Source organism: Pongo abelii, chromosome 13 (genome assembly GCF_028885655.2).
Source record: "Pongo abelii isolate AG06213 chromosome 13, NHGRI_mPonAbe1-v2.0_pri, whole genome shotgun sequence".
NCBI classification, from domain to species: Eukaryota; Metazoa; Chordata; class Mammalia; order Primates; family Hominidae; genus Pongo; species Pongo abelii.
The window spans coordinates 22,996,300-23,015,837 of NC_071998.2; the positions used below are offsets into that span (position 1 = coordinate 22,996,300).

At 44.3% G+C, this 19,538-nt stretch overlaps 1 long non-coding RNA gene across 3 annotated transcripts in view; it reads right to left on the minus strand.

Moving 5' to 3' along the window:
- LOC129048057 (uncharacterized) overlaps nucleotides 1-19,538 on the minus strand; it is an 83,843-nt gene that overhangs the window by 53,362 nt on the left and 10,943 nt on the right. For all 3 annotated transcript variants that reach the window (XR_008510072.2, XR_010136430.1, XR_010136429.1), the window contains 2 exons: nucleotides 6,537-6,730; nucleotides 6,073-6,199 (listed from right to left, as the gene is read on the minus strand). This is a non-coding gene — a long non-coding RNA (uncharacterized LOC129048057). The remainder of the gene's footprint in view (nucleotides 1-6,072; nucleotides 6,200-6,536; nucleotides 6,731-19,538) is intronic.

Sequence of the window (19,538 nt, forward strand, 5' to 3'; positions counted from 1 at the left end):
TTTCAGTACTTGAAAAATCCAAAATAGTTCTGTTAATTTAGGATGGCCATGCTTTCCTGAGATGACTGAGGCTAGTGTTGCTGTGCTGGATAAACATGGTGAATGGAGGGACAGCTGGTCTACAGAAATGGAAACTAAAAATAGCACGTAAGTTACTGCCAGGTGACTGGCTAGGCTGGCTATCAACAGGCTCCAAGAGCCCTGCAGTGAGGTACTGGATTTCTAAAGCAATAGCAAGTCCCTGGAAAATAGGCAGACCAGTGGGCTGGATTTCCTCAATGAGCAGGAGTATCATGAAGGAGGTAAAAGGACACTCTTTTTTATGGCTTTGGTTAGAGTCTTATTAGGGTTGATGCCACCCAGATGTGCACTGAGCTCAGGGTCAATGCTGTGCATTCAGCATTTTTTTTTATAGGCCCTGGTTCTTTTGTTTTTTCATACCCTTGTGGCTGGTCACCTTTTATGTAAGGTACGTGGCTTTCCCTGAGGTTCTCAGACAATCTTTCAGGAACATGCTTCCAGGAGTCAATTGCTGACCTCCTTGAAAGGTGTTTCATGAGCTATATCTTGAAAGATGAATAAGAGTTTCTGTAATAGATAAAGGAAGAAAAATTATTCCAGGAGGAGGGAAAAAGCACACAGAAAGGCAGGCACACAGCTCTACAGGGACCCCACTGTGGCTTGAACGGTGTGAAACTTGCCTTAGTGCTGGGTAGAAACAGGCAAGGAACTCTGCTTTCACATAAGAATTATCATTATTCCAAAGAGTTGGTTGGAAATAGTATGCTTAAAGTATTTGTTTAGCAGGAAATATATTTGGATTTCAGGAATTAAAAATAATCTGACCCAGAGAACTGGATATTCTGAGGACAGGGGGGCAGCCCCACCTCCTGATATTCATGACATTGTATAATTGCCTCCCTTTAGTAGCTTGTCTTTGACCAATCGAATAGTGCAACACTGAGGTGTGTCACCTTCCATGAGTAAGTTACAAAAGATTATTACTTGTGACTTGCTAGCTGACTTTCTTTTCTTTCTTTTTTTTTTTTTTTTAAAGTATTTATTGATCATTCTTGGGTGTTTCTCAGAGAGGGGGATGTGGCAGGGTCATAGGATAACAGTGGAGAGAAGGTCAGCAGATAAACACATGAACAAAGGTCTCTGGTTTTCCTAGGCAGTGTTTGTGTCCCTGGGTACTTGAGATTAGGGAGTGGTGATGACTCTTAACGAGCATGGTGCCTTCAAGCATCTGTTTAACAAAGCACATCTTGCACCGCCCTTAATCCGTTTAACCCTGAGTTGACACAGCACATGTTTCAGAGAGCACGGGACTGGGGGCAAGGCCATAGATCAACAGCATCCCAAGGCAGAAGAATTTCTCCTAGTACAGAACAAAATGGAGTCTCCTATGCCTAACTTCTTTCTACACAGACACAGTAACAATCTGATCTCTCTTTCTTTTCCCCAAATTTCCCCCTTTTCTTTTCAACAAAACCGCCATTGTCATCATGGCCCGTTCTCGATGGTCGCTGTCTCTTCGGAGCTGTTGGGTACACCTCCCGGACAGGGCGGCCAGGCAGAGGCGCTCCTCACCTCCCAGACGGGGGGGCCGGGCAGAGGCGCTCCTTCCCTCCCAGACGGGGCGGCCGGGCAGAGGTGCTCCTCACTTCCCAGATGGGGCTGCCGGGTAGAGGCGCTCCTCACTTCCCAGATGGGGCGGCAGGGCAGAGGCGCTCCTCACTTCCTCCCAGATGGGGTGGCGGCCAGGCAGAGGTGCTCCTCACTTCCTCCCAGACAGGGTGGCGGCCGGGCAGAGGCACTCACCTCCCAGACAGGGCAGCCGGGCAGAGGCGCTCCTCACCTCCCAGACGGGGCGGCTGGGCAGAGGCACTCCTCACCTCCTACATGGGGCGGCCGGGCAGAGGCGCTCCTCACTTCCTCCCAGACGGGGTGGCGGCTGGGCAGAGGCGCTCCTCACCTCCCAGATGGGGCGGCCGGGCAGAGGTGCTCCTCACCTCCCAGATGGGGCGGCCGGGTAGAGGCGCTCCTCACTTCCCAGACGGGGCGGCCGGGCAGAGGCGCTCCTCACTTCCTCCCAGACGGGGTGGCGGCCGGGCAGAGGTGCTCCTCACCTCCCAGACGGGGCGGCCGGGCAGAGGCGCTCCTCACCTCCTAGACGGGGCGGCCGGGCAGAGGTGCTCCTCACCTCCCAGACGGGGCGGCCGGGCAGAGGCACTCCTCACTTCCCAGAAGGGGCAGCCGGGCAGAGGCGCTCCTCACTTCCTCCCAGACGGGGTGGCGGCCGGTCAGAGGCGCTCCTCACCTCCCAGACGGGGCGGCTGGGCAGAGGCGCTCCTCACTTCCCAGACGGGGTGGCTGGGCCTAGGCGCTCCTCACATCCCAGACCGGGGGTCCGGGTAGAGGCGCTCCTCACTTCCTATACGGGATGGCGGCCGGGCAGAGGCGCTCCTCACTTCCCAGACGGGGCGGCCGGGCAGAGGGGCTCCTCACATCCCAGACGATGGGCGGCCAGGCAGAGACGCTCCTCACTTCCTAGACGGGGTGGCGGGCTGGCAGAGGCTGTAATCTTAGCACTTTGGGAGGCCAAGGCAGGCAGCTGGGAGGTGGAGGTTGTAGCAAGCCCAGATCATGCCACTGCACTCCAGCCTGGGCAACATTGAGCATTGAGTGAGCGAGACTCCGTCTGCAATCCCAGCACCTCGGGAGGCCGAGGCGGGCAGATCACTCAAGGCCAGGAGGTGGAGACCAGCCCGGTCAACACGGCGAAACCCCGTCTCCACCAAAAATACAAAAACCAGTCAGGCATGGTGGCACACGCCTGCAATCCCAGGCACTCGCGAGGCAGGAGAATCACAGGAGCCCGAGGCAGGGAGGTTGCAGCGAGCTGAGATCACGGCAGTACAGTCCAGCCTCGGCAACAGAGGGAGACCAAAGAAAGAAGTAGAGGGAGACCGAAGAAAGAAGGGGGGAGACGGAGAGGGAGACAGAGGGAGAGACAGAGGGAGAGGGAGAGGGAAAGGGAGAGGCTAGCTGACTTTCTATTGCCTTCTTTGTGTTCACACTTTTATGAAGCAGCTACACTGGAGAGGCCCCACATGGCCAGGAACTAAAGGTGACCTGTGTCAAACAGCCAGTGAGGAACTGAAGTTCTCAGCCCAAAAGAGCATGAGGAACTGAATCTTGCCAACAATCACTGAGTGAGCTTGGAAGCAGAACCTTCCCCAGTTGAAACCTCAGATGAAACCACAGACCCTGGGCTGATACTTTGATTTTGGCTTGTGAGAGACTGAAGCAGAGGACCCAGTTAAGCTATGCATTTTACTTTTTGTGTATCCATTGTATGTTTTTTGATTTGAGGTTACTACCATGAAGCTTTCATTTATTTTTTATTTTTTTATTTTTATTTTATTTATTTACTTTTGAGACAGAGTCTTGCTTTGTCACTCAGGCTGGAGTACAGTGGTGCAATCCCAGCTCACTGAAACCTCTGCCTCTTGGATTTAAGCGATTCTCCTGTCTCAGCCTCCTGAGTGGCTGGGATTACAGGTGCCCACCACCACACCTGGCTAATTTTTGTGTTTTTAGTAGAAGCAGGGTTTCACCATGTTGGCCAGGGTAGTCTCAAACTCCTGACCTCAGGTGATCCGCCCACCTCGGCCTCCCCAAAGTACTGTGATTGCAGGCATGAGCCACCACACCCAGCACCATGAAGTTTTCAAATACTATCTTATAATTCATCATTTTAAACTGATAACAACTTAACATTGTTTGCATAAACAAACAAAAAACTAATAAAAACTCTATACCTTAACTTTGTCCCTCTGCTTTTTTTTTTGCAGTGGCGCAATCTCAGCTCACTGCAACCTCTGCCTCCCTAGTTCAAGTGATTCTCCTGCCTCAGCCTCCTGAGTAGCTGGGACTACAGGCATGCGCCACTTCACCCAGCTAATTTTTATATTTTTGGTAGAGACATGGTTTCACCATGTTGGTTAACCAGGATGGTCTCGATCTCTTGACCTCGTGATCTGCCTGCCTCGGGCCTCCCAAAGTGCTGGGATTACAGGCATGAGCCACTGCACCTGGCCTGTCCCTCTGCTTTTTAACTTTTTGTTGTTTCTATTTCTATATTATACTATGTTTTGAAAAGTTGTAGTTACTATTTTTTTGATTCATTCATCTTTTAGTCTTTCTACTTAAGATAACAGTAGTTTACACACCACAGTTACAGAGTTGTAATATTTTTCAGTGTACTTACTATTACTGGTGAGTTTTGTACCTTTTGATGATTTCTTATTGCTCATTAATGTCCTTTTCTTTCTGATTGAAGTACTCCCTTTAGCACTTCTTGCAGGACAGGTCTGGTGTTAATGAAATCCCTCAGCTTTTATTTGTCTGGGAGTCTTTATTTCTCCTTCATCTTTGAAGGATATTTTCACCAGCTATTCTATTCTAGGGTAAAAGCTTTTTTTCCTTCAGCACTTTATGTCATGCCACTCCCTCCTGGCCTGTAAAGTTTCCACTGAAAAGTCTGCTGCCAGATGTATTGGAGCTCCATTGTATGTTATTTGTGTCTCTTCTCTTTCCGCTTTTAGAATCCTTCCTTTGTCCTTGACCCTTGGGAGTTCATTAGATGCCTCGAGGAAGTCTTCTTTGGGTTAAATGTGCTTGGTGTTCTATAACCTTCTTGTACTTAGATATTGGTATCCTTCTCTAGGTTTGGGAATTTCTCTGTTATTATCCCTTTGAATAAATCTTCCACCCCTATCTCTTTCTGTATCTTTTCTTTAAGTCTAATAACTCAGATTTGCCCTTCTGAGGATATTTCCTGGGTCCTGTAGGTGTGCTTTATTACTTTTTATTCTTTATTCTTTTGTATTCTCTGTGTATTTTCAAATAGCCTACCTTCAAGCTCACTAATTCTTTCTTCTACTTCATCAATTCTGCTATTAGAAGACTCTGATGCATTCTTCAGTATGTCAGCTGTATTTTTCAGCTCCAGAGTTTCTGCTTGATTCTTTTTAATTATTTCAATTGCTTTGTTAAATTTCTCTTGTAGAACTCTGAATTCCTTCTCTGTATTATCTTGAATTTATTTGAGTTTCCTCAAAACAGCTATTTTGAATTCTCTGCCTGAAAGATCACATATCTCTGTTTCTCCAGGATTGGTCCCTCGTGCCTTAGTTAGGTTGTTTGGTGAGGTCATGTTTTCCTGGATGGCTTTGATGCTTGTGGATATTTGTTGGTGTCACGGTATTGAAAGGTTAGGTATTTATTGTAGTCTCTGCCATCTGGGCTTGTTGGTACCTGTCCGCCTTAAGAAGGCTTTGCAGTGCTTCAAAAGTACTTGGGTGTTGTGATCTAAGCTCTATCTGCATTAGGGGGCACCCCATGCCCAGTAATGCTGTGCTTCTTGCAGACCTGTAGAAGCAGTACCTTGGTAATCCTGAATAAGACCCAGAGGAATTCTCTGGATTACCAGGCAGAAACTCTTCTTCTCTTCCCTTACTTTCTCCCAAATAAATGGAGTCTCTCTCTCTCTCTCTCTCTCTCTCTCTCTCTCTGATGAGCTGGCTGGGGGTGGCTCACAAGCACCCCTGTGGCCACCACCACTGGGACTGTGCTGGGTCAGACATGAAGCCACCACGGCACTGGGTCTTGCCCAAAGCTCACTCTAACCATTACCTGAATGCTACCTATGTTTGCTCAAGGCCCTAGGGTTCTACAATCAGCAGGTGCTAAAGCCAGCCAGGCTTCTGTCCTTCCCTTCAGGGTGTCAAGTTCCTCCAAGCCCCCAGTGAGTCTAGAGATACTGTCCGAGAGCCAGAGCCTGGAGTTGGGAACCTTAGAAATCTACCTGGTACTCTATTCTACTGTGGCTGAGCAGGCACCCAAACCACAAGAACAAGTCCATCCCACTCTTCCTTCCCCTTTCTACAAGCAGAGGAACCTCACCCTATGGCCACCACACTCCCAGGCTATTGCTGATGTACACTTATGGCCCAAGGACTCTTCAGTCAGCTTGTGATGAATGCTGTCTGGCCTAGGACTCACCTTTCAGGGCAGTAGGCTCCCTTCTGGCCCAGGGCAGATCCAGAAATGCCATCCAAGAACCAAGGCCTGAAATTGGGGATCCCAAGCACCTGCTTGCTGCTGTATCCCCCTGCGGCCAAGCTGGTACCTAAGATGCAAGACAAAGTCCCCTTTACTTTTTCCTCTACTTTTCTCAAGCAGAAGGCACTTTCCCCCATAGCCACCACACCTGGGAATTTGCTGAGTCTCACCGGAAGCCAGCAAGTCTGTCTCACCCAAGGCCCACAGCATACTACCTGGGTATTACTGCTGGTTATTCAAGGCCCAAAGGCTCTTTAGTTAGCAGGTTATGGGTCCTGCCAGGACTAGGTCTTTCCCTTCAAGGTAGCAGGTTCCCTTCTGGGCCAGGCTGTGTCTAAAAATGTTGTCCAGGAACTAGGGCTTGGGATGGGGGCCTCACAACTCTGACTGGTGCCCTATCTTACCATGGCTGGGCTGGTCACCAAACTGCAAGACAAAGTCCTCTTTTCTCTCTCCTCTCAAGTGGAAGGAAGGGTTCTCTTTTGGAGCCACAAGCCGTGCTGCCTGGGGTTGTGGAGGGGTGGTGCAAGCACTCCCTTAGATGCCCTGGCTGGCGTCTCAGTAGGTCACGTGCCCCTCAAGTCCACTGTCTCTGAGCCTAGTTCAGAAATAGAATTTGCTTAAGAGTTGCAGTTCCTGTGGTCTAGACCACCTTTTGAGTTTATTTAGGGCCCTAGAACACTTAAGCCTGTGGTGGCGAGGCTTGCTGGAACTCAAATTCTCACTACTGGGATGGGTGATTTCCCTCTGGCTAGGGCTCCTTGCATGGGTGTCAGCTGTCTTGCCCCTTCCACCATGTGAGGACACAGCAAGAAGTTGGCAGTATGCAACCTGGAAGAGGCCCCTTACCAGAACCCCATCATGCCGGCACCCAGATCTTGAACTTCCCAGCCTCCAGAACTGCAAGAAATAAATGTTTTGTTTGTATTTTGCTATAGCAGCCTGAATAGTCTAAGACAGGAGGCATATGGTTTGATTTGTTCTAGTATTGCTGATGTTAGGTTTGGTTAAAGTGATGCCTTAACCTATGGGAAGATACTCTGAGGCAATGAAAATATCCTGTTCCTCATCAAACTTTCACCTACTAGTTTTAGCAACCATTATAAATTTTCCAATGTCAATTCCTTCTATATTTATAAACTGTCATTCTTCTGTAAGAAAGAACTTTCCCTTCTCCCATATCTGTTTACATTAGTACAGACTAATTAATTCTTATTTTATTTAATGGGTTCTATACATTATTATCATTATTTATTTGTATGCTCAAATTATCCCCAACCTGATCAGTGGTGGCCTCTTTACAATGGCTGCTGTATCCTTTTGATATGTCTTCATGATTCTTTGAGTACTTCTAGACTTTATGGCACAGAAGAAGTTCTATGATAATCTTATACCTCCTGTGCCTCTGCCTCTCATTTTAAAAATATTGAAATTTGCTCTGGCAGACAATTTACTGGCAGATCAGCTTGATCTTTTTCAATGATTTTTCTAAGTTTTGTAAAGGTGGGACCAAAGTGGCCCTTATCTAGGTCTAAAGTAGTTCTACCCTACAGTGTGGCCTTTGCATGTCCATAGTGTTCAATGAGGTATTTCCATTTTGACCACTTGGACTTCCTAACTCTAGCAGCACTGTGAAACCTCCAGAAATTCCATTCAGTTCACAGCTCTCCAGCAAGTGACCTGAGCCAAACCTTACAGGGTCTTATTCTGTTACCATTTGGCCAGAGACTTAATAGGCACACTATGCATTTTCCTGGTGATTTTTTTTCTGCCCAGCTGCCTTCTCTCAGGTAACCTTCTCTGAAAACTCCACCTACTTCAACAGCCAGAAATGCTGATCTTTGCCTCCTAAGCTTGGCTATGTAACTGTGCTCTGCTTGGACCCCCTACCTCTCTGCATGTAGTCTACAAGATGCCCCCAGGCAGAAATTGTGAAGCATTTCTTATGTGTTTCTCCTGTGTAAAGAGATCATAGTCCATGGCTGCTTATTGTCCAAACAGTTTGTGCATGTACTTTGCCCAATTTTACAGTTCTTTACAACAGGAGGGCTAATGTGGCTCAGTTACCCCATTATTATCCAAAGTGGATGCAACATGTAGTCTTTATAGAAATTGAATATAAAATAGAATCCTTAATATGATTATACATACACGAGTGCACACACACACACACACACACACACTTTTAAAGGTCTCATTATAAAAGTCATCAATATCTACAGACCCATTAAAATCAAGAGCATGTGAACTCTTGTATTAAACAATAAAATTAGATAAGAAAAATAAGAGAGAGAAAAAATAGAAAGAAGGATATAAAAATTATTATGTTCGTATGATGGCAACAAAGGAAAATAAATGGAAGTTATTTATTTATTTATTATTATTTATTTATTAACCTCCTGGTTAAGAGGTTTATACATAGATTCAAACAGCATTTATCAGGTTGGTACAAAAGTAATTGCAGTTTTTGCCATTAAAAGTAAAAATAGCAAAAATAAAATACATAGGAATAAACCCTAATTAAAATCATGCCAGAACTATAGGAAAACAATTTTACAACTCTTCTACGACTCCCACTTGCAGTCAAGATGGAGCAAGAGGGCGCATATACACCCTACTCTGAAATAACTAAAAAACTAGGCAAAACATACAATGACTCTTAAGATATTAGACATCAATCAATAAATGACAGTGATCACTGAGAGATGGGAAACCAGCGAGGTGTGCTCTACAATAATGTCAGCTTACAGCGTAGACAGTTTCTAGGCTGTGGTGCAAGGAGAGGAAACTCAAAACCTTGCTGTCTCCATGAGTTGAGAAGATGGAGCTGCAAGTCACAGAAGGGTTAGGCAGCTAGAATTTGCAGGGCAGAGTACCTGAGAAGAGAGAGATGGACACAAAGAGAACTCTTGAGATTTGAAGAGAGTTCCCCTCTGGTATTCAGCAGATGACTGGTTGATATATGCATGGGAGAAAAGTATCTGAGGTGGGATTTTAAAAAAACAACACTTGAAAAATATAAGGGTATAATAACCGGAGATCATGCATAGAGGCAGGTAGAGTGCCTATGCCAACAGCAAGAGTAGAAAACATCATAATAAATGGGACACTGGGTAAAGTAGCAACAAAGGCCTTACCTTAGCAGTGAGTAAAAATTAATCCTAAATAGTTATGGGTCTGCCTAATAAAGCTTGTAAGGATTACTTGAAAAAATCAAACTATTTCCAAGCAACTGAGCCATATTTGGGAAACAAAGTGCATGAATATTTATAGGGAAAAATGGTAGACTAGGAAGCTCAAAGCCCTTTTCTTCCACAGAAACATCAAAAATAACCAGAAACTGACAAATATCATAACCTTATAGGAGATCTGGAAAACAGTCAAAGGTCTAGAAAAAACAAATGTCCAAAAGAGAAAAAGCCATATTCAAAACAGTAGAAAATTTCATGACATTTTTACTTGCCCTTGCCTGACCACTTCTCCAGTATGGCAGTCTTGGTCTGGAGGAAGTGGCAGCCCTGTTTTCAATTCCCCCCTCAAACTGAAAGGAACAGAGCAACCCTTATTTGCAACATTCTAGGAGATGTTTAGGGGATGCCTGAAGGACTGGTCTCCGAGTCACCTAACTCAGACTTCGGGTGGAGAGAAGTGGCAAGTACCATTCATGAAAACTTCAAGAGGACTGCAGACCCTCTGGGCAAGAGATTATGAGAAATATATATATAGTAAACTGTAAAAGGCCCCAAGCAGTAGCTGTATGAGACTCTTTTGAGAGATCAGGACATTAAAAAACAGCTGTGTAAACCAGGAATTGAAAAAGGCACCCAGGCCCAGGCAAGATGTGTGCTCAGAAAAGACCTTAGAAACCTTCAACTTTTACTCTGAGCTAATCCATTTTACTTTAAACTAAGTAGATCATGCTCACCTAATTAGTAAAGAACTTCCCTGACAAAGAGTCAGTTTGCAGAGTTTGAGAGAGGTAGCTGAATTTTCAAATGTTCAATTTTCAACAACAAACAACAACAACAAGTCACTAGGCATACAAGGAAACATGAAAGCACCACCCATTTAAAAGAAGAAAATAAATGGAAACTATCCTTTCAAAAGCACAGGAATTAGACTTACTAGACAAAGACTTTAAAAAATTATCTTAAATATGCTCAAAGAGCTAAACAGAAATACAAAGAACTAAAAGATTCCAAACCAACCCAGAGTCAGGTTGGTCCACAGAGCTCCAGGCTTCATGCCTGCCCCAGTGCCAAGTCAGCACCCTTGGACTCAGGCACCAGGCTGGCACCAACAGACACAGGCTTCAGGCCTGCCTAGTGTTTGGATGGTTCTTACATCCTCACCCTCTTGGCTGGCCCCTGAAGCCACACGCTCCAGCAAATCCAGGGTCCAGGTCTGCTCTAGCAGACCCAGGGTCTAGGCTCATCCCTACTCACCCCAGCATTGAGCCAGCCCCCATGGACCCAGGCTCCAGGACATACCCTATAGACCCAGGTACCAGACCTACCCTCAGCAGGCACCAAGCCAGCCTACCCAAGAACTCCCCAAACAACCATGCCACATAGCCTACCCAGAATCTCCAAATGGGCTGATGGATGAAGGGCTTTCTCAGACAAAGCCAGTCAGCAAAGATTGAAATATATCTTTTCTTCTTCAAATGTACAGATACCAATGCATGGCCATGAGAATCAAAAGCAATTAGGGAAATATGACAACACCAAATAAACAAAATAAAGCACCAGTAACTGACTCTACAGAAATGGAATCAGCTTCTTATGGAATGGAAAGAAAGAAAAATAAATAAATAAATAACTTAAAAAGAAATGGACATTTATGAACTATCTGACAAAATATTTTAAAATAATTGTTTTTTAGGGAAGCTCAGCAAATGTCAAAAAAAAAAAAAAACAAAAACAGAGAAACAATTCAACAGAACCAGAAAAATAAATAACCAAAGTTGGAAATTTAACAGAGACTGAAATGATTTTTAAAAAATCAAATGGAAATTCTGACACTAAAAAATAGGATGAATGAAATGAAAAATGCAATAGAAAGCATCAACAGCAGAACTGACTAAGCAGAAGGAAGAACATATGAACTCAAAGAATGTTTACTTGAAAATATACAGTCAGGGGGATGGGGCAAAGAAAGCCAATTAGAAGAAGCTGCATCTATGGCTCTCACAAAGAGCAATGAAAATGGCTAGTGAATTCTGCACTTTCAACTGAGGTACCCAGGTTTTCACATTGGGACTGACTAGGCAGGTGGCTCAACCTCACAGATAGTGTGGAAAAACAGTGGGGTGACAACCACCCAGGAGTGGCATGGATCCAGCAGAACCCATACCCTCAGCCAAGGGAAGCAGTGAGTGATTGTGTGACCCTGCCGCTTTTCCCACTAATCTTTGAAACCCAGGAACCAGGAGATCCCCTTGTGAGCTTACACCATCAGGGCCTTGGGTCTGAAGCACAGAGCCAGGTGGAGCCTCAGCAGAGTGCTTGGGCACACAGGAAGACCGAGGAGTTTTGCATACTCCAACTCAGGAATTCCAGCAAGACAGGAGTTCTGTCCACGCACTCCCCTAGGAATGGGGCTGAATCTAAAGAGTCAAGTGGCGTTATCCCACGGGCCCCACTCCCATGGCACCTCACAAGTTAAGACCTACTGGCTTGGAATTCCAGCTGGCCAGTGGCAGCAGGCTGGAGATAGCCTGAGATGGACCAAGTTCCTAGGGGGAGGAGTGGCCGCCATCTCTGTGGTTTGAGTCAGCTGTTCTAGCCTGCTGGCACCAGGGATGGGGAGGAGTTCCTCACAATGCAACACAACTGCTATACCTGACTGTGGCCAGTCAGTTTTGTTAAGTGGGACCCTGATCCATCCCTTCTCACTGGGTGGTGCCTCCCTGCAGAAATTTTAGCAACTCCAGCCAGGGCTATATGTACAGAACTCTGATCTCTCCCTGGGATAGAGTCCCCATCGAGAGGGGCAGCCACTGTCTTTGTGGTTCAGCCAACTTATTCTTTACAGCCTGCTGGCTCTGGAGAGTCCAGGCAGTCAGTGTAGCACACCTGCTCTGCCAAGGGGCAGCCAGACTGCTTCTTTAGGCAGGTCCCTGATCCCATTCCTCCTGACTGGGTGAGACCTCCCAACAGGGGTCTCCAGACACCTCCTACAGGAGCATTCTGGCTGGCATTAGGTTGGTGCCCCCCTGGGACAGAGCTCCTAGAGGAAGGAACAGGCTGCCATCTTTGCTGTTTTGCAGCCTTAACTGGTAATACCTCTAGGTGCAGGAGGGACCAAGGCAACTGGGGTCTGGAGTGCACAACCAGCAAACTGTAGCAGCCCTACAGAAGAGTGGCCTGACTGTTAAAAGAAAAACAAACAGAAAGCAACAACAACAATAACATCAACAAGAAGACCCCACAAAAATCCCACTTAAAGGTCAGCAAACTCAAAGATTGAATGTAGATTAGCCCACAAAGATGAGAAAGAATCAACCCAAAAATACTGAAAACTCAAAAACATAGAGTGCCTCTTCTCCAAATGATCACAACACCTCTCCAGCAAGGGCACAGAACTAGGCTGAGGCTGAGAAGGCTGAAATGACAGAAGTAGGCTTCAGAAGGTGGGTAATGATGAACTTCACTGGGCTAAAGAAGCATGTTCCAACCCAATGCAAAGAAGCTAAGAATCATGGTAAAACAATACAGGAACTGATAACCAGAATATCCAGCTTAGAGAGAAACATAGCTGACCTGACAGAGCTAAAACACACAAGAACTTCATAATGCAATCACAAATATCAACAGCAGAATAGATCAAGCAGAGGAAAGAATCTCAGAGTTTGAAGACTATCTTTCTGAAATAAGACAGGCAGACAAGAATAGAAAAAGAGAATGAAAAGGAATGTATGAAACCTCTGAGAAATATGGGATTATGTAAAAAGACTGAACCTATGACTGATTAGGGTACCTGAAAGAGACAAGGAGAAGGAAACCAAGTCAGAAAACATGCTTCAAGATATCATCCAGGAGAACTTCCCCAACTTAGCAAGACAGGCCAACATTCAAATTCAGGAAGTCCAGAGAACCCCAATAAGATACTCCACAAGAAGATCAACCCCAAGATACATAATCATCAGATTCTCCAGGGTTTAAATGAAAGAAAAAATGCTAAGAGCATCCAGAAGGAAAGGCTAGGTCACCTACAAAGGGAAGTCCATCAGGCTAACAGTGGACCTCTCAGTGGAAACACTATAAGCCAGAAGAGATTGGGGGCCAATATTCAACATTCTTAAAGAAAAGAATTTCTAACCCAGAATTTAATATCCAGCCAAACTAAGCTTCATAAGCAAAGGAGAAATAAGATCCTCTTCAGGACAAGCAAATGTTAAGGGAATTCGTCACCACCAGGCCTGCCTTGCAAGAGCTCTTGAAATAAGCACTGCATATGGAAAGGCAAAACTGTTACCAGCCACTAAAAAAGCACACCGAAGTACACAGATCAATGACACTATTAAGCAACCACACAAACAAGTCTGCAAAATAACTAGCTAGCATCATGACGACAGGATCAAATTCACACATAACAATGTTAATCTTAAATGTAAATGGGTTAAATGCCCCAATTAAAAGATACAGAATGGCAAGCTGGATAAAGAGCCAAGCCCCATTGGTATGCTGTCTTCAAGAGACCCATCTAATGTGCAAAGACACACATAGGCTCAAAATAAAAGGATGGGGGAAATTTTACCAAGCAAATGAAAAACAGAAAAAAATGGGGTCATAATCCTAGTTTCTGACAAAACAGACTTTAAACCAACAAAGATCAAAAAAGCCAAAGAAGGGTATTACATATGGTAAAGCATTCAATTCAACAAGAAGAGCTAACTATCCTAAATATATATATACACCAATACAGGAGCACTCAGCTTCATAAAACAAGTTCTTAGAGACCTTCAAAGAGACTTAGACTCCCACGCAATAATAGTGGGAGATTTTAACATCCCACTGACAATATTAGACAGGTCGTCAAGACAGAAAATTAACAAAGATATTCAGGACCGGAACTCAGCTTTGGATAAAGTGGACCTGATCGATATCTACAGAACTCTTCACCCCAAAATGACGGATATATATTCTTCTCATTGACACATGGCACCTACTCTAAAATTGAAAACATAATTAGAAGAAAAATACTTCCCAGCAAATGCAAAATAACTGACATAATAACAAACATCGTCTCTCATACCACAGCGTAATAAAATTAGAACTCAAGTTTAAGAAACTCACTCAAAGCCACACAACTACATGGAAATTGAACAACCAGCTCCTGAATGATTCCTAGGTAAATAATGAAATTAAGGCAAAAATCAAGAAGTTATTTTTGAAACTAATGACAACAAAGAGACAATGTACCAGAATCTCTGGGACACAGCTAAAGCAGTGTTAAGAGGGAAATTTATAGTACTAAATGCCCACATCAGAAAGCTAGAAATCAACAACCTAGCATCACAACTAAAAGAACTAGAGAACCAAGAGCAAACAAACCCCAAAGCTAGCAGAAGACAAGAAATAACCAAGATCAGAAAAGAACTGAAGGAGACAGAGACACAAAAAAACTTTTCAAAAAATCAACAAATCCAGAAGCTGATTTTTTTTTGAAAAAAAAAAAAAATAGACTGCTAGCTAGACTAATAAAGAAGAAAAGAGAGAAGAACCAAATAGACACAATCACAAATGATAAGGGGGATATCACCACTGACCCCACAGAAATACAAACAACCATCAGAGAATACTATAAACACCTCTATGCACATAAACTAGAAGATCTAGAAGAAATGGATAAATTCCTGGACACATACACCCTCCCAAGACTAAATTAGGAGGAAACTGAATCCCTAAAAAGACCAATAACAAGTTCTAAAATTGAGGCAGTAACAAATAGCCTAGCAACCAAAAAAGCTCAGGACCAGACAGATTTACTGCTGAATCCTACCAGAGGTACAAAGAAGAGCTGGTGCCATTTCTATTGAATCTATTCCAAACAATTGAAAATGAGGGACTCCTCCCTAACTCATTTTATGAGGCCATCACCATTCTGATACCAAAACCTGGCACAGACAAAACAAAAAAAGAAAATTTCAGGCCAATATCCCCAATGAACATCAATGCAAAAATCCTTAATAAGATACTGGCAAACCAAATCCAGCAGCACATCAAAAAGCTTATCCACCATGGTCATGTTGGCTTCATCCCCAAGATGCAAGGTCAGTTCAACATATACAAATTAATAAATTTAATTCATCACATAAACAGAACTAAAGACAAAAACCACATGATTATCTCAATAGATGCAGAAAAGGCCTTTGATAAAATTCAACATCTCTTCATGTTAAAAACTCTCAATAAACTAGGTATTGAAGGAACATAAGCCTCAAAATAATAACAGCCATATATGACAACCCCACAGCCAATATTAGGCTGAATGGGCAAAAGCTGGAAGCATTCCCTTTGAAAACCAGCACAAGACAAGGATGCCCTCTCTCATCATTCAGATATCACAGATAAAGGGGTATAAAGCTTATTTAAATAAATAATAGGAGAAAACTTTCCAAGCCTAGGGAAATATGTAACTATCCAGGTACAGAGCTGGGTGTGGTGGGGCACACCTGTAATTCCAGCTACTCAAAAGGATCAATTGAGCCGAGGAGTTCAAGACCATCTGGGCAACATAGTGAGACTCCAACTCAAAAAATACACATGCACAGGAAAGCCAAAGGTCTCTAGTCAGATTCAATCTAAACAAGTCCACACAAAAACATATCATAATGAAACTGTTAAAAAAAAAAAAAACAGAGGAGGGAGCCAAGATGGCCGAATAGGAACAGCTCCGTTCCACAGCTCCCAGCCTGAGCGATGCAGAAGATGGGTGATTTCTGCATTTCCATCTGAGGTACCGGCTTCATCTCACTAGGCAGTGCCAGACAGTGGGCGCAGGACAGTGGGTGCAGCGCGCCGTGCATGAGCCAAAGCAGGGCCAGGCATTCCCTCACTCAGGAAGCGCAAGGGGTCAGGGAGTTCCCTTTCCTAGTCAAAGAAACGGGTGACAGACGGCACCCGGAAAATTGGGTCACTCCCACCCCAATACTGCACTTTTCCAACGGGCTTAAAAAACGGCACACCAGGAGATTATATCCCGCACCTGGCTCGGAGGGTCCTACGCCCACGGAGTCTCGCTGATTGCTAGCAGAGCAGTCTGAGATCAAACTGCAAGGCGGCAGCGAGGCTGGGGGAAGGGCGCCCGCCATTGCCCAGGCTTGCTTAGGTAAACAAAGCAGCTGGGAAGCTCCAACTGGGTGGAGCCCACCACAGCTCAAGGAGGCCTGCCTGCCTCTGTAGGCTCCACCTCTGGAGGCAGGGCACAGACAAACAAAAAGACAGCAGTAACCTCTGCAGACTTAAATGTCCCTGTCTGACAGCTTTGAAGAGAGCAGTGGTTCTCCCAGCATGCAGCTGGAGATCTGAGAACGGGCAGACTGCCTCCTTAAGTGGGTCCCTGACCCCGACCCCCGAACAGCCTAACTGGGAGGCACCCCCCAAGTAGGGGCAGACTGACACCTCACACGGCCGGGTACTCCTCTGAGACAAAACTTCCAGAGGAACGATCAGACAGCAGCACTCGCGGTTCAAGAAAATCCGCTGTTCTGCAGCCACCGCTGCTGGTACCCAGGCAAACAGGGTCTGGAGTGGACCTCTAGCAAACTCCAACAGACCTGCAGCTGAGGGTCCTGTCTGTTAGAAGGAAAACTAACAAACAGAAAGGACATCCACACCAAAAACCCATCTGTACATCACCATCATCAAAGACCAAAAGTAGATAAAACCACAAAGATGGGGAAAAAACAGAGCAGAAAAACTGGAAACTCTAAAAAGCAGAACGCCTCTCCTCCTCCAAAGGAATGCAGCTCCTCACCAGCAACGGAACAAAGCTGGACAGAGAATGACTTTGACGAGTTGAGAGAAGAAGGCTTCAGATGATCAAACTACTCTGAGCTACAGGAGGAAATTCAAACCAAAGGCAAAGAAGTTGAAAACTTTGAAAAAAATTTAGACGAATGTATAACTAGAATAACCAATACAGAGAAGTGCTTAAAGGAGCTGATGGAGCTGAAAGCCAAGGCTCGAGAACTACGAGAAGAATGCAGAAGCCTCAGGAGCTGATGCGATCAACTGTAAGAAAGGGTATCAGTGATGGAAGATGAAATGAATGAAATGAAGTGAGAAGGGAAGTTTAGAGAAAAAAGAATAAAAAGAAACAAACAAAGCCTCCAAGAAATATGGGACTGTGAAAAGACCAAATCTGCGTCTGATTGGTGTACCTGAAAGTGACAGGGAGAATGGAACCAAGTTGGAAAACACTATGCAGGATATTATCCAGGAGAACTTCCCCAGTCTAGCAAGGCAGGCCAACATTCAGATTCAGGAAATACAGAGAAAGCCACAAAGATACTCCTCGAGAAGAGCAACTCCAAAACACATAATTGTCAGATTCACCAAAGTTGAAATGAAGGAAAAAATGTTAAGGGCAGCCAGAGAGAAAGGTCGGGTTACCCACAAAGGGAAGCCCATCAGACTAACAGCGAATCTCTCGGCAGAAACTCTACAAGCCAGAAGAGAGTGGGGGCCAATATTCAACATTCTTAAAGAAAAGAATTTTCAACCCAGAATTTCATATCCAGCCAAACTAAGCTTCATAAGTGAAGGAGAAATAAAATCCTTTACAGACAAGCAAATGCTGAGAGATTTTGTCACCACCAGGCCTGCCCTAAAAGACTCCTCAAGGAAGCACTAAACATGGAAAGGAACAACCGGTACCAGCTGCTGCAAAATCATGCCAAATTATAAAGACCATTGAGGCTAGGAAGAAACTGCATCAACTAACGAGCAAAATAACCAGCTAACATCATAATGACAGGATCAAATTCACACATAACAATATTAACTTTAAATGTAAATGGACTAAATGCTCCAATTAAAAGACACAGACTGGCAAATTGGATAAAGAGTCAAGACCCATCAGTGTGCTGTATTCAGGAAACCCATCTCACGTGCAGAGACACACATAGGCTCAAAATAAAAGGATGGAGGAAGATCTACCAAGCAAATGGAAAACAAAAAAAGGCAGGGGTTGCAATCCTAGTCTCTGATAAAACAGACCAACAAAGATCAAAAGAGACAAAGAAGGCCATTACATAATGGTAGAGGGATCAATTCAACAAGAAGAGCTAACTATCGTAAATATATATACACCCAATACAGGAGCACCCAGATTCATAAAGCAAGTCCTGAGTGACCTACAAAGAGACTTAGACTCCCACACAATAATAATGGGAGACTTTAACACCCCACTGTCAACATTAGACAGATCAACAAGACAGAAAGTTAACAAGCATACCCAGGAATTGAACTCAGCTCTGCACCAAGCGGACCTGATAGACATCTACAGAACTCTCCACCCCAAATCAACAGAATCTACATTTTTTTCAGCACCCCACCACACCTATTCCAAAATTGACCATAGTTGGAAGTAAAGCTCTCCTCAGCAAATGCAAAAGATCAGAAATTACAACAAACTGTCTCTCAGACCACAGTGCAATCAAACTAGAACTCAGGATTAAAAAACTCACTCAAAACTGCTCAACTAGGTGGAAACTGAACAACCTGCTCCTGAATGACCACTGGGTACGTAATGAAATGAAGGCAGAAATAAAGATGTTCTTTGAAACCAACGAGAACAAAGACACAACATGCCAGAATCTCTGGGACACATTCAAAGCAGTGTGTAGAGGGAAATTTATAGCACTAAATGCCCAGAAGAGAAAGCAGGAAAGATCCAAATTTGACACCCTAACATCACAATTAAAAGAACTAGAAAAGCAAGAGCAAACACATTCAAAAGCTAGCAGAAGGCAAGAAATAACTAAAATCAGAGCAGAACTGAAGGAAATAGAGACACAAAAAACCCTTCAAAAAAGTAATGAATCCAGGAGCTGGTTTTTTGAAAGGATCAACAAAACTGATAGACTGCTAGCAAGACTAATAAAGAAGAAAAGAGAGAAGAATCAAATAGATGCAATAAAAAATGATAAAGGGGATATCACCACCGATCCCACAGAAATACAAACTACCATCAGAGAATACTACAAACACTTCTATGAAAATAAACTAGAAAATCTAGAAAAAATGGATAAATTCCTCAACACATACACCCTCCCAAGACTAAACCAGGAAGAAGTTGACTCTCTGAATAGACCAATAACAGGATCTGAAATTGTGGCTATAATCAATAGCTTACCAATTAAAAAGAGTCCAGGACCAGATGGATTCACAGCCAAA